This window comes from Erpetoichthys calabaricus, chromosome 1 (assembly GCF_900747795.2).
Source record: "Erpetoichthys calabaricus chromosome 1, fErpCal1.3, whole genome shotgun sequence".
In the NCBI taxonomy this organism is placed as follows: Eukaryota; Metazoa; Chordata; class Cladistia; order Polypteriformes; family Polypteridae; genus Erpetoichthys; species Erpetoichthys calabaricus.
The window spans coordinates 17,415,977-17,428,756 of record NC_041394.2 but is presented as its reverse complement, the minus strand read 5'-3'; the positions used below and the strand labels follow the sequence as shown (position 1 = coordinate 17,428,756).

General features: G+C 43.0%; 1 protein-coding gene across 1 annotated transcript in view; it reads right to left on the bottom strand.

Annotated features, from left to right (window-relative positions):
* The window catches only part of sympk (symplekin), a 581,858-nt gene that overhangs the window by 466,874 nt on the left and 102,204 nt on the right, over window positions 1–12,780 (bottom strand). The window lies entirely within an intron of this gene.

Sequence of the window (12,780 nt, the reverse complement as noted above, 5' to 3'; positions counted from 1 at the left end):
GTTAATTAAACTCGTTATTTAATTCCATGGCTTGTTGCTGCTCTCATTCTGCCACAGCAGACATTTCTAAAACTGTTGATTTTCTATTTTTTCTAAGAACGCCGTTGAGATGACCTGAGAGTTCAACCTTACTGAGACCTTCACCTTTCGTTATTTTCAGATATTGTGTGCTGGGCACAGGTGAGCTGGTCATGAGGCGTCTTGTTTTGTATCTCGTTATCGTTTGCCTGCTAGTTAAGGAAAAAGAGACAACTAAAGGGTCTGAGTCAAGTTAATTAAAACTAAAGCAAAAGAAGTTCATTAGCAGCAAAAACTGGTCACTAATGAAGAAGATGGTTAGAATGAAAACCTGCAGCCACTGCGGCCCTCCAGGACCGGAGTTCGACACCTGTAGTACAGTCTTTTCCCCCTGTAAGTTAGTATGAGATAGAACTTTCTTGCTGTCACTGAGATACAGTGTGATAATTGAGTCAGTTGTTGTTTTGGACAGGTGGTCCCAGTACACACGGGGACTTAAAAGACCCATTTTCAGCATAGAAATGGGTAGGCGTACAGTTTTCTGACCGTTAGAAATGGTTCAGAAACGTTTAGAAGTGATTTGTAATGATTAGAAATGTACCATGGAGAACTCCATCTCCCATGGAACCCTGTGGGAAACTGAGGCGCCATCCTCAGCCAGGGAGGCTGCCACCAAGCGTTTTGAACAGAACTTCTCTTCAACAAGAACTCTTCTCATTTATGCTATTTAATTTTTTTTCTTGTGTGAACTGCTTTACTTTGAATTTTAACTAAAACTTTTAAAAACAAAGATATGCTGTCTGTGGAATCATTTCAATGCGTCATTCCTTTGTTGAATCCCATGTTTTTTTTATGCTAGAGCTGCTGAACTTTGGTAATTCTGGTACATTTTTCGTCAGAAAACTTGAAATGGAAACTACCATCTGAGGGCTGAGGACGGGTCAATGAAAAATAAAGAACTGAGCTCCTCGTGCTCTTATCTTGTTTCTCTGCATGATCGCAAATGAAAGCAAGGTCGCCGTACCTGAACCTGATCAAACTTAAGAGACTGTGATATAAAATAAGGCATCTTAGATGATCGCTTGTGCTTGAGGACAGGGACCTGCGGTCAGGGGAGGCAGGTGAGGCTCACCATGATAAGTAAAACAAAACTAATAATAATAACATCAAATAAATTTGTATGTGCTATAAAATTGTTTTCTGTATGATTCCAATAACTTTGATCATTTTTATAGTCAAAATCACTGAATTGGCATGTTTCCTGTTCAAATACAGGGGAGAAACATGAGGTGCGGCAGCGACGAGCCTCGCCTCACCTCGGGCTGCGCTCTCCTCTCCTCACACACGGGGCTGATGCCCGCATGTGTCTGTTGCTGTCTCTCTGTATGTCGCCAATCTAATGTTTGCAGACACGTTTATTATACACCCTGACTTTCCATAGTCTGGCTAATATCTAATACCAGTAAAGCCCAGATTCTCAAAAGAATCACAAATCCAAGAATGGCAATCACTTTCTGTTCCCTCTAATCTTTGGAGGGATGAAAAATCATGGAGGGTGGGTGCGTCCTGGGTAAGTTTTCATTTATTTAAATAAATATATTTGTACTAAAGTTGTTTCTTTTTGGAGCTGTGACTCCTTTGGTTCTGGTGTTTCAGAAGCGCATTGTAGGCGCCTTCATTCATTGTTTTTATCCATGCAGCCTTGTTTTTGTTTTTCTATGGCTGTGTCATTAGCTAGAAGTCGTTAGCTGACGGCGGCAGATTTGCGTGCTTAAGTGACCATGGCAGCGGATCCGGGCTTGGAGATCTACATTACTAAACGAAGGTTGTATATGCGGTGGTGTGCGCGTTCACGTTCAGGCGGCGGTTATATTGTGCACGGCTTGCTTCTGGTCTCTGGCATCCGTGCATATATAGAACCTGGCGTGCACGCTTTACCTCAAGTTTCGTTTACAGGTTGTGTTGTGTTGTTTGGGCACCACCTACTGACTCTGGGAAGCCGCAGGTTTTGACTCTGGAGTGCTGAGGCGCTGTGCGCATGCGCTTTTGGCACGGCTTGCTGGGGAACTGAGGCGCTGTGTGCGTGTGCTTTCAGCATGGCTTGCTTCTGGCGTCTGACATCCGTGCATATATACAACCTTCGTTTAGTAATATAGATCTGGCTAATTGAGCAGTATAGCGTCTCTGCGTGTCAGATATAGAAATAACGCGTGCGCATGCTCACGCCTAACCTGTGAATGTGATGAAGCAACAGGCAGCGTGCGCAGACTTTTGTACACTACCTGCATTAGAAAACACATTCCAATAGAAGGTGCGTTGCAAGTGTAAATGCGGAGGTCCACGTTGGCTACAATGATTTCATCCTGACTTGGATGGGTAGCACAGCTAGTGTATAATGTAGAGTTCATGTCAGGGAAACACTTCAAGAAAATTGTAAGCCTCAGGGACGTGCGGGCTGGGGAGGCAGTCCAGAGCTCCACCCGTCATCATGAAAAGTAAAAAAAATAACTAATAATCCATCCATCCATCAATATTCCAACCCGCTGAATCCAAACTCAGGGTCATGGGGGTCTGCTGGAGCCAATCCCAGCCAACACAGGGCACAAGGCAGGAACCAATCCCGGGCAGGGTGCCAACCCACCGCAGGACACACACAAACACCCAGCATACCCTAGGGCCAATTTAGAATCGCCAATCCATCTAACCTGCATGTCTTTGGACTGTGGGAGGAAACCCACGCAGACACAGGGAGAACATGCAAACTCCACGCTGGGAGGACCCGGGAAGCGAACCACAGGTCCCCAGGTCTCTCAACTGTGAGGCAGCAGCGCTACTCACTGCGCCACCGTGCCGCCATAACTAATAATGATAACATAAAATAAATCTGTCCACTTGTCTGTGCTATAAATTTCTTTTCTGTATGATTCCAATAATTTTGATAATTTTTTATAGTTATTGCTTTGGCGCATTTCCTTTTCAAAGCCAAACCTCACCTCAGACTGCGCTCTCCCTCACACACGAGGTTGATGCCTGCAATGGTGCGGGCCTGTTGCTGTCTCTCTGTATGTCGCCAATATAAGGTTTGCAGACACGTTTATTACACATCCTGACTTTCCACAGTCTGGCTAATATCTTTAATGGATGTGTGTGACATATTTAGTCTTGCTGATCAAACATAAAACCGCCGTGAAAAGGCACAACGTGAATGAGTGAAGGGGGCGCATTGAGCCAAACAGGTGCTTGTTGCTGCTGTTCTTCTACGCAGAGGTGCCGATAAGTCAGCGACATCAGAAAGTCAAGTGCACTGCAGCGCTCCATTTATTTTTATTTTTTTATTCCGACAGACTGCCAAAATGGAAGATTAAGATTTTTAAAACTAAAGGAAAATAAGGAGGACTTTTACAAGAAAGTGACAGAGATTTTCGTGGAGAAGGATAGGCGCATGGACTTCATTTACAAATAAAGATAAGACCATAAAGAGTTTTCAATTTTATAAAAAATGGGATCAGACTAAGAAAAAAACATTCAATATTTAAAAACTACATTTTGACCTTAAATACAATATTCTTTTCTTTTTCTTGTTATCCTTGCGTTGAACAGTCCGTATTAAAATTGATTAAAGCATCAGAATTAAAAGCTTTTAAAAACAGCTAAATATTTCAATTAAGGTAAAAATTGAAATCCGTTTTTGCACACCACTCTATACATTCATTTGTATTGAATGAGTGTGAATTGTGGAATTGCAACGGCAAATTTAGAACACATAGAGGGTGAGGAGCAAAGGCGCTCTCTCCGCTCTCTCTCGCCGCTAGAAATGTCACGTTCTCTCTTATCCAAATATGAACCTTACCTGTCTATGTGTGTAAAGAATGCTGATGAGATATGAAACATAACCAGTAGTCAATGTGCAGGCTGCCAAATGATCAGTTTGGTTCCTAAATTTGTAAATCTCACTCTGAAGGAGTCAGTGTCTCACCTGCCATGCACCTCATCACACATCACTGTGAGTTGATGGTAACAAGACATTGAACATTGAAGCCACTGCATCGAGACTGTGAAACCGCTGTTTTAGTTAGTAAAAATTAAAAATAAAAGCCATACGGCCCTGAGTGGGTCACCCCAAGCTCGAAGGCCCTTGTGCTTTGCACAATCCATTGCTACGCCAGTGAACACACAATTTTGTAACTTCCTTGGCATCACAGCCTGAGTGTGACTTGAGCTCAGCATTCTACATAAATACAGTTAAGCCCGAGTCGCACTCTGGGTGACATGTAATGATGTACTTTAGAGCAGAGGCCCCCAACCACCGGGCCACACAAAGTTTTAACAAAAACGTTTTATTTGATGGACTATTTTATTTTGAGCAATGACCAGATCACCCCTGTAGAACAGTGACTGTGTTTTGTTGTTTGTGTACCCCAATGGTCCCTGTAGTTAAGGAAGCAGGTGGGCCGGCCGGCCGGCCGGCTGGCATTAAGTAAGGTTTGGATGTGCATGTAGATTGATTTATTTGTGGTGTACAATTACCGTATATACTAGCGTATAAGTCGGGTCTTGAAACCCGAAAAACCATTCATAAAATCGGACCCCGACTTATACGCCCGTTCAAAAATGCGACACATTTTTGTTTTACATCTTCTTGCCTCCTACAATCTCACATCAGTTTCTCAGACTCATCAAATTTTGTTGCAGCAGCACACTTACCAATTTCTTTCACTACTTCAACGACATTTAATTTAAAACCAGACTTCATATTTTCTTCTGATCGAAGATATCATGGATAAGTGACGCTCTTATGATAAAGGTGTATGAGGGTGTGAGATACAAAAAACACAAATCAGTGCAAACGTCGCTTCGGAATAGTTCAGGTATCACCGTGTGGTCACGTAGGCACAATAGAGAGAAAGAGAGGTCAGGAGCACACACTGATACAGCGCATTGCTGCGTCCACATAGAAGAAAAAGGGCATGTGCTCCGTGGTTACTCTCAGGTGAGCATTAGCATATCATAATCCCTTGGACTAATAGCACGAGTTTTCCACATTTGACTTATACAACCGACATTATAAAAAAACAGAAATGATACTGTAAAAGCAAGTCCCGACTTATCCACGGGAGAACTTATCTGCGAGTATATACGGTGTGACAGATAGGGGGCGCTATCGCTCCCTTGAACCCTCGGATCAGACGCCAGACACCAGATAAAAGTCCAATAGTTGACTTTATTATAATAATAATGTGCGCCAAGCACACTCCACTCCACGATACTTATAAATAAACACAATACACGAATCAATAATCAATCCTCCACTCCCAGACGCATTGCCACCCTTCATCCTGACTCAGCTTATCTGTCTGGGATCTCCCACAATCCTTTATAGTCCTTGACCCGGAAGTGCTTCTGAACCCTCAGTCCATGTGACTTCATAGCACTTCCGGGTCAGATCAAAACTCTTCTTTTTCATCCCGGAAGTACGTCATTCCCTCTGTTGCTGTGATGGGTTATAGGGAACATACAAGTCCTTATGCCTCCCTGTAGCGTCCTCTGGTGGCCCCCATGGTATCCAGCAGGGCTGTGAAGGAAAACTCCAATGTCCATAATTCCCTGCTGGCATTCGGGGCACCTCCATGCTGCAGGGAGGACTCCATCTGGTGGCCTGGGGGTATTGGCCGGGATGAACGGCCGGCCATATCCCATAACAGTAACTCTCAATAACTGTCAATAACTGTGACCACCCATCATTTGACAATCTCCACCATCCATTCCGTCTGTGCCTCCGTCCCACACTTGTCTCTGTCACAGATTTGGTGCCCACAAGCTAGAATGAGTAAAATAAAAACAAACGTCTCTGGAAAGCTTCTTTGAAAAATGGGAAAGAGCCAATGACGAGACAGCCGAAGAGTCCAAGACTGGCCACAGAAAGAAAGCTGCATGTAAAAGAAAATACCAAGAGTCCTACTTGCTGTACAGTATGGGTTTATCGCCACAGGTGATTCACAAGCTCCAAGCCCGCTCTGTGTGATATGTGGCGACCGGTTGCTCGATGAGGCCGTGAAGCCTTTAAGACCACAAAGAGACCAAGCACCCTGTGTTAAAAGACCAGCCACTTTATTATGTGCACGCCATGGCCAGTCTGTGGAAAATTGTCTTACATAAGACGGGTCCAAAAGGTCGGAGACTGCTACTTCAGGGCCGGTTTATACAGTCATATGAAAAAGTTAGGGAACCCCTCTTAATTCTTTGGATTTTTGTTTCTCGTTGGCTGAACTTCCTTTTAATATCTGACATGCCTTATGGAAACAGTAGTATTTCAGCAGTGACATTAAGTTTATTGGATTAACAGAAAATATGCAATATGCATCATAACAAAATTAGACAGGTGCATAAATGTGGGCACCTCAACAGAGATATGACATCAATACTTAGTTGAGCCTCCTTTAGCAAATCTAACAGCCTCTAGACGCTGTCCTCCTGTAGTCTTTGACGAGTGTCTGGATTCTGGATGGAGGTATTTCTGACCATTCTTCATACAAAATCTCTCCAGTTCAGTTCAATTTGATGGACAGCCTGCTTCAAATCATCCCATAGATTTTCGATGATATTCAAGTCAGGGGACTGTGAAGGCCATTCCAGAACATTGTACTTCTCCCTCTGCATGAATGCCTTTGTAGATTTTGAACTGTGTTTTGGGTCATTGTCTTGTTGGAATCTCCAACCCCTGTGTGACTTCAACTTTGTGACTGACACTTGAACATTATCCTGAAGAATTTGTTGATATTGGGTTGAATTCATCCGACCCTCGACTTTAACAAGGGCCCCAGTCCCTGAACTAGCCACACAGCCCCACAGCATGATGGGACCTCTACCAAATTTGACAGGAGGTAGCAGGTGTTTTTCTTGTTCTGCCATGCAAAGCACTTATTGTTCTGACCAAATAACTCCATTTTTGCCTCCTCAGTCCAAAGGACTTTGTTCCAAAATGAATCTGGCTTGTCTAAATGAGCATTGGTATACAACAAGCGACTCTGTTTGTGGCGTGAGTGCAGAAAGGGCTTCTTTCTCATCACCCTGCCATACTGATGTTTTTTGTGCAAATTGCACTGAATTGTAGAATGATGTACAGATACACCATCTGCAGCAAGATGTTCTTGCAGGTCTTTGGAGGAGATCTGTGGGTTGTCTGTAACCATTCTCACAATCCTGCTCATATGCCACTTCTGGATTTTTCTTGGCCTGCCAGACCTGCTGGGTTTAACAGCAACTGTGCCTGTGGCCTTCCATTTCCTGATTCCATTCCTTACAGTTGAAACTGACAGTTTAAACCTCTAAGATAGCTTTTTGTAGCCTTCTACTAAACCATGAGACTGAACAATCTTTGTTTTCAGATCTTTTGAGAGTTGCTTTGAGGATCCCATGCTGTCACTCTTCAGAGGAGAGTCAAAGGGAAGGAAGCACAACTTGTAATTGACCACCTTGAATCTCTTTATATCTCATGATTGGACACACCTGTCTATGAAGTTCAAAGCTTAATGAGCTCATCCCACCAATGTGGTGTTGCCAGTAATCAGCATTGAGCAGTGACAGGCATTCAAATCAGCACAATTACAAGGGGACTCACATTTTTGCACAGCCAGTTTTTCACATTTGATTTAATTTCATACAACTAAATACTGATTCACTAAAAATCTTTGTTCGGAAAACACCGCAGTACTCAGATGTTCAGATGGAAATGAAAGACAGACCACTGTTTTCTTTTATGTTGAAAGGAGAGTCAATGAATATGCAGGCTGAGAGGGGGTCCCAGACTTTTTCATATGACTGTACTTGATGCTTAAAACACTTAAGCACACGCATCATGGCAGCCACATGTTCCCAGCATTCCCTCTGAGCATGTTGTCAAAAATTATCACGACATGTGCGTGATTTGCAGTACCAGTCAAAATACCAGTGGCTTGTGTGTTCCAAGTTTTGCTAACGTGACGTCAGCATCGGTGTTTACTATCAACATGTGATGGCAGGCTTGCAGCACCAACGGGATCAACGTGCGCACTTCGATGTTTGATGAACGGTTCGAGGCGGTGAAGCAAATCATCAAACTTAAATGGTGATCTGTGAATATGGTGGCTTTCGTCTTCCATTTCTCGCATAGGCAATATAAGTGTCTCATATTTCGAATTGTAATGATGCAATACATTTAAAGGTCTCACATACCATCTTGCCGTTTTTTTTTTTTGCTTTGCACCCTCCCCCACCATAACCTATCGTCTGGAGGGGAGGAGTGAAAGCTTTCGATTCGTCAAAAATTTAGATTTCTGGTTTTTCAACGTTTTAGGGTTCCCCGATACCGAAAACATCGATATCTCGATAATGGGTGTGTGTATGTCTGTGTGTCACAGTTTCTCAAGCTAAAATGGCTGGACAGAAAAATACCAAAGTCGAAACTTCAGCCTGTTATGAGATGATGACGTGCTGATGAGTTTTGGAGCCAAATCGTGCGAGAGAAAGCGTCACTCTAGATCAAGGGTAGGCAGTGTCGGTCCTGAAGAGCCACAGTGGCATCAGGTTTTTGTTCCAACCCTGTTTCTTAATGAAGAGTCAGTTATTGCCGATGAAGCGCTTACTGCTCAAGTGACATTGTGATGCTTCATTTCAGTGGTCTCGCTTGTTAAGGTTCCCCACCCTTAATTGCTTATTTTAGTCTTAAACTGCTGCATTCACTGTTTTAATGGCTCCTAATTAGCAATAAGATGTAAACAACAAAGCAGCCAGCAGTTCACCATCTAGCTTTTTTCCATTTACATCTGTGTGTGTTCATCATGTACTGTTGGTTTTAATAAAACGCTTACTAGAAAAATGTGCCAGACTGAAAATCCAACATTTTAAGCTTCAGATCATTTGGATGATATCCTTGGAAAGGAAAAAATCTACGATATAAGAACCTGACATTGCGGACTAACAAGCCATAAAATTAAATAAGGTCAAAGACTGGCAAGGATTGATTTCAAATTAAGCAACTGGGTTGGAATGAAAACCAGTAGCCACTGAGACCCTCCAGAACCGACATTGCCCACCCCTGCACTAGAGGAACCCTCAAATACCGTAATTCTGCAATTAATTATCAATTCTTTTTGTCAATTGCTATCGTAATGACCTGTTTTATGATCAGAAAGATCAGCACCAGAGCAGTAAAGAATTACAGTAATCCCTCACTTATTGCGGGAGATAGGTTCCAAGGCCGACCGCGATAACTGAATTTTCGCAAAGTAGGGACACCATATTTATTTAATTATTTAACGTGTATTTGGACGTTTTTAAACCCTCCCTGTATTGTTTACAACCCACCCTTTACTCTATTAATAACAGGGACAACTGCTAAGCAATATGAAATCGGTAGATAAGTTTACACTTACTGTATAGTGAAGTACATGTAGCAGCTTGTAGGCGGTCATGACATCGTCGACCTTGTTGCAAAGATTCCTAAAGCAGATTCCATCCAGACTACTGCCTTATCACGTCCACTTGCAACTCGTTTTGCGCCCTGGTTAAAGGACACTGCGGCCGTGGATCTTATATGCTTTTCCTCCTTTTTAAATAAAAAGAATCGTGGACTCATTGATGCCATAATGGTGTCCTGCAGCAGTGTAGCTGTTCCCTTCCTTCAACATATCCAAAACTTTTACCTTTTCTGCAATCATTTGCATCTTCTGTTGGCGCTTGGACACGGCCCCTGAAGCAGTAGCAGTAGCACGTTGATGCTGAATGAGTGAGATGAGACTTCCTGGTTAATGCAGCACTCCGTCGCTGAGCCAATCAGCACACAGGAACTTAACTGCGTGCTCTGATTGGGTAGCTTCTCAGCCATCCGCCAATAGCATCTCTTGTATGAAATCAACTGGGCAAACCAACTGAGGAAGCAAGTACCAGAAGTAAAAAGACCCATTGTCTGCAGAAACCCGCGAAGCAGTGAAAAATCCGCGTTATATATTTAGATATGCTTACATATAAAATCCGCGAAAAGTGAACCGCGAAGTAGCAAGGGATTACTGTACTGAAATGTGATAGAATAGTTCGGGTAACTTGGTTCCAAAGCCTACTGATGCTCACGTCCAGATTTTTCTTGCACTTTCACAACAGCATCAGAATGCAAAGAATTTTGTTTTTTAACATTTTTCTTCTTTTAAATTATAACACAGTGAAACTGTGATGATTTCTCACACGGCCACCTGGTGGAATCCTCCAGATTTACCGTATATACTCGCGTTTAAATTCTCCCACGGATTAGTCAGGACTTGGTTTTACATTATAATTTCTGGTATTTTATAATGTCGTCATATAAGTCGAATGCAGAAAACTCACGCTATTGGTCCAAGAGATTACGATATGCTAACGCCCACCTGAGAGAGTAACCACGGAGTACACGGCCTTTTTATGTCTATGTATTGTGCCTACGTGACCACACGGTAATAGCTGAACTATTCCTAAGCGACGTTTGCACTGATTTGTGTTTTTTGTATCTCACACCCTCATATTAGTGATGGGAAAATGAAGCCTTGTGAAGTTTTGAGTCTTTCTTTCTATTTGTGACATAAAAGATTCAAAGCTTTGAAGCCTTAGGCTCAGTATGAACAGCAACATCTGGTGGTTAACTGAGGTCAAGGCAAGCTCTCAAGAGTGCCAGTGAAGCAGCACTTACTGTCTCAGTCTCACGTCACCAGTAAAAGGTCAGAAAAGTCTGTGTTCATTTTATTCTGCTAAGGTCCTTGTCCATTTATACTATTTAACTTTTGAACGTCGTTTTCCGCTGTTAGTCGCCATCTGTCACCAAAACTCTCCAAATCTCTCTCTCCTCACAACCCAACATTGTTGAATGAGAATGATGTGTTTTATATCGGCTACCTGTTAATTTTGCGTCAAAGTGACGAAATGCTGTCAAACCAATGAAGCACGCTGTGAAGCACCGATGACGCATGAAGCTTCAAAAGTCATGGGTCACATGACAGCGGTGTTTTGACACAAGTTCTGACCATAGTGATTCGACTCGCTACACTTCAGATTGGCTGACACAAGCTTCGATATCAATTTCCCATCTCTACCTCATATACCTTTATCATAAGAGCGTTTGATAAGAAGAAAATATGAAGCTGGTTTTAAATTAAAAGTCGGTGAAGTGGCGAAAGTAATTGGTAAAATCTTATTTGGTATTTTTCTATCCAGCCATTTTAGCTCGAGAAACTGTGACACACAGACACACACATGGCCATTATCGAAATATCGATGTTTGCGGTATCAGGGGAACCCTAACTCTTGCAACAAAATTTCACACGTCTGAGAAACTGATGCGAGATTAGAGGAGGCAAGAAGATGTTAGAAGAAAAAAATTAAGTGTCGCCTTTTTGAACGGGCGTATAAGTCGGGGATAGCTTTTATGGTTGATTTTTATACACGAGTATATACGGTACTTAAAGTACACGCTCAAGTATAGACAGTTTGTCCTCAGGCTGACACGTCTCGTAGCGTTACGTATATCCTGGCCTTGGAGTGTTAAGCCTGAAGAGCTCTCAGGACAGTATTCTGCATCCATCTTGTGGATGAAATAATATTGTGCTGCAAACAACCCTGAATATTTGTATGCATGCTGACACTTAATGGTAACTCATCAATATTCATGAATGGGGCGGAGCCTTCAACCGAGACACACAATGCCGTGTAGAGGAAAAGCTGTAAAGCCAGTTTTAGAACAAACTGAAAGTGAAGCATTAGTTGCATCAAGCGAAAGTGACGACATTGTGATGTTGGCACAGATAGTGACACTGATGCACACGCCACTGTGCACCCGAACCGCCATAATGTGCCCAGTGAAATGCATGGCAAAAAGGCAAAATGATTATGATCAAGTGCAAGGATGCAAAAAACTAGGAGTATAGACCACATCAGGGCCAATGCGGAAGTCACTAAGTGTTAAGTTGTAGCAGACGACAATAACACATGGGGCACGTCGGTCATGTGGGATGAGGCACAGATGTTCTACCTTCTCATGCGAAAGCAGCAAAAAAAAAATAGAAGAAAGTGTGCAAAGAAACACAGGTTTAGTGTCACAATTGTGACATCGGGCTGTGCATTGGTGCGATTTCGAGACATGCTACACAAAGGATGTGTGCCAGCTCTCCATCAATACAGCAGTGGACGCTTGACGCACCTTTCATACTTTATTTGCGATGATGTTTTTGGTGTTAACATTGTCACACACATGCACGGAGGACAGCTTAGGGGCTCACGTGATGTTAATAACTCGTCAAACCAGGGGTTGGCACTGTGGTTTAACACCTTCTCCTTTCCTCCCTCTGCCCACCCTGCTGGACCCTCCCCTTCTCATCGAAGCCCTCTAAGATGGCCACCACCCTACTTCACTTCTGTGCAGGAGTCTTGTCTGAGAAAATTTTGTTATCTTGCTGGTATTGAATATATGAGGTTCACCCAGGGTGCTGCCCCCCAAACCTTTAACGTTGTTGTGCCCCCTCTTTATAACATATTTCTGTTACACGTAAGAACATTTTTTTATTATTGGAAACAATTCAACGTTTGTGGCTGATTTTATCTGCGGTTAAGCAAAACGCTAAGGAGGGCACACGTTGTTAATGCCCGGGTGGGTGCCAAAGTCCAGAGAGAGCGACAGTGAAAAGGGGGCTCACTGCCTGCTGTCTGTCCTTCCAGATTTTGCCCCTGTGCCCCACTAGCACCTCTATTATTCTAGCAGATGGTCCA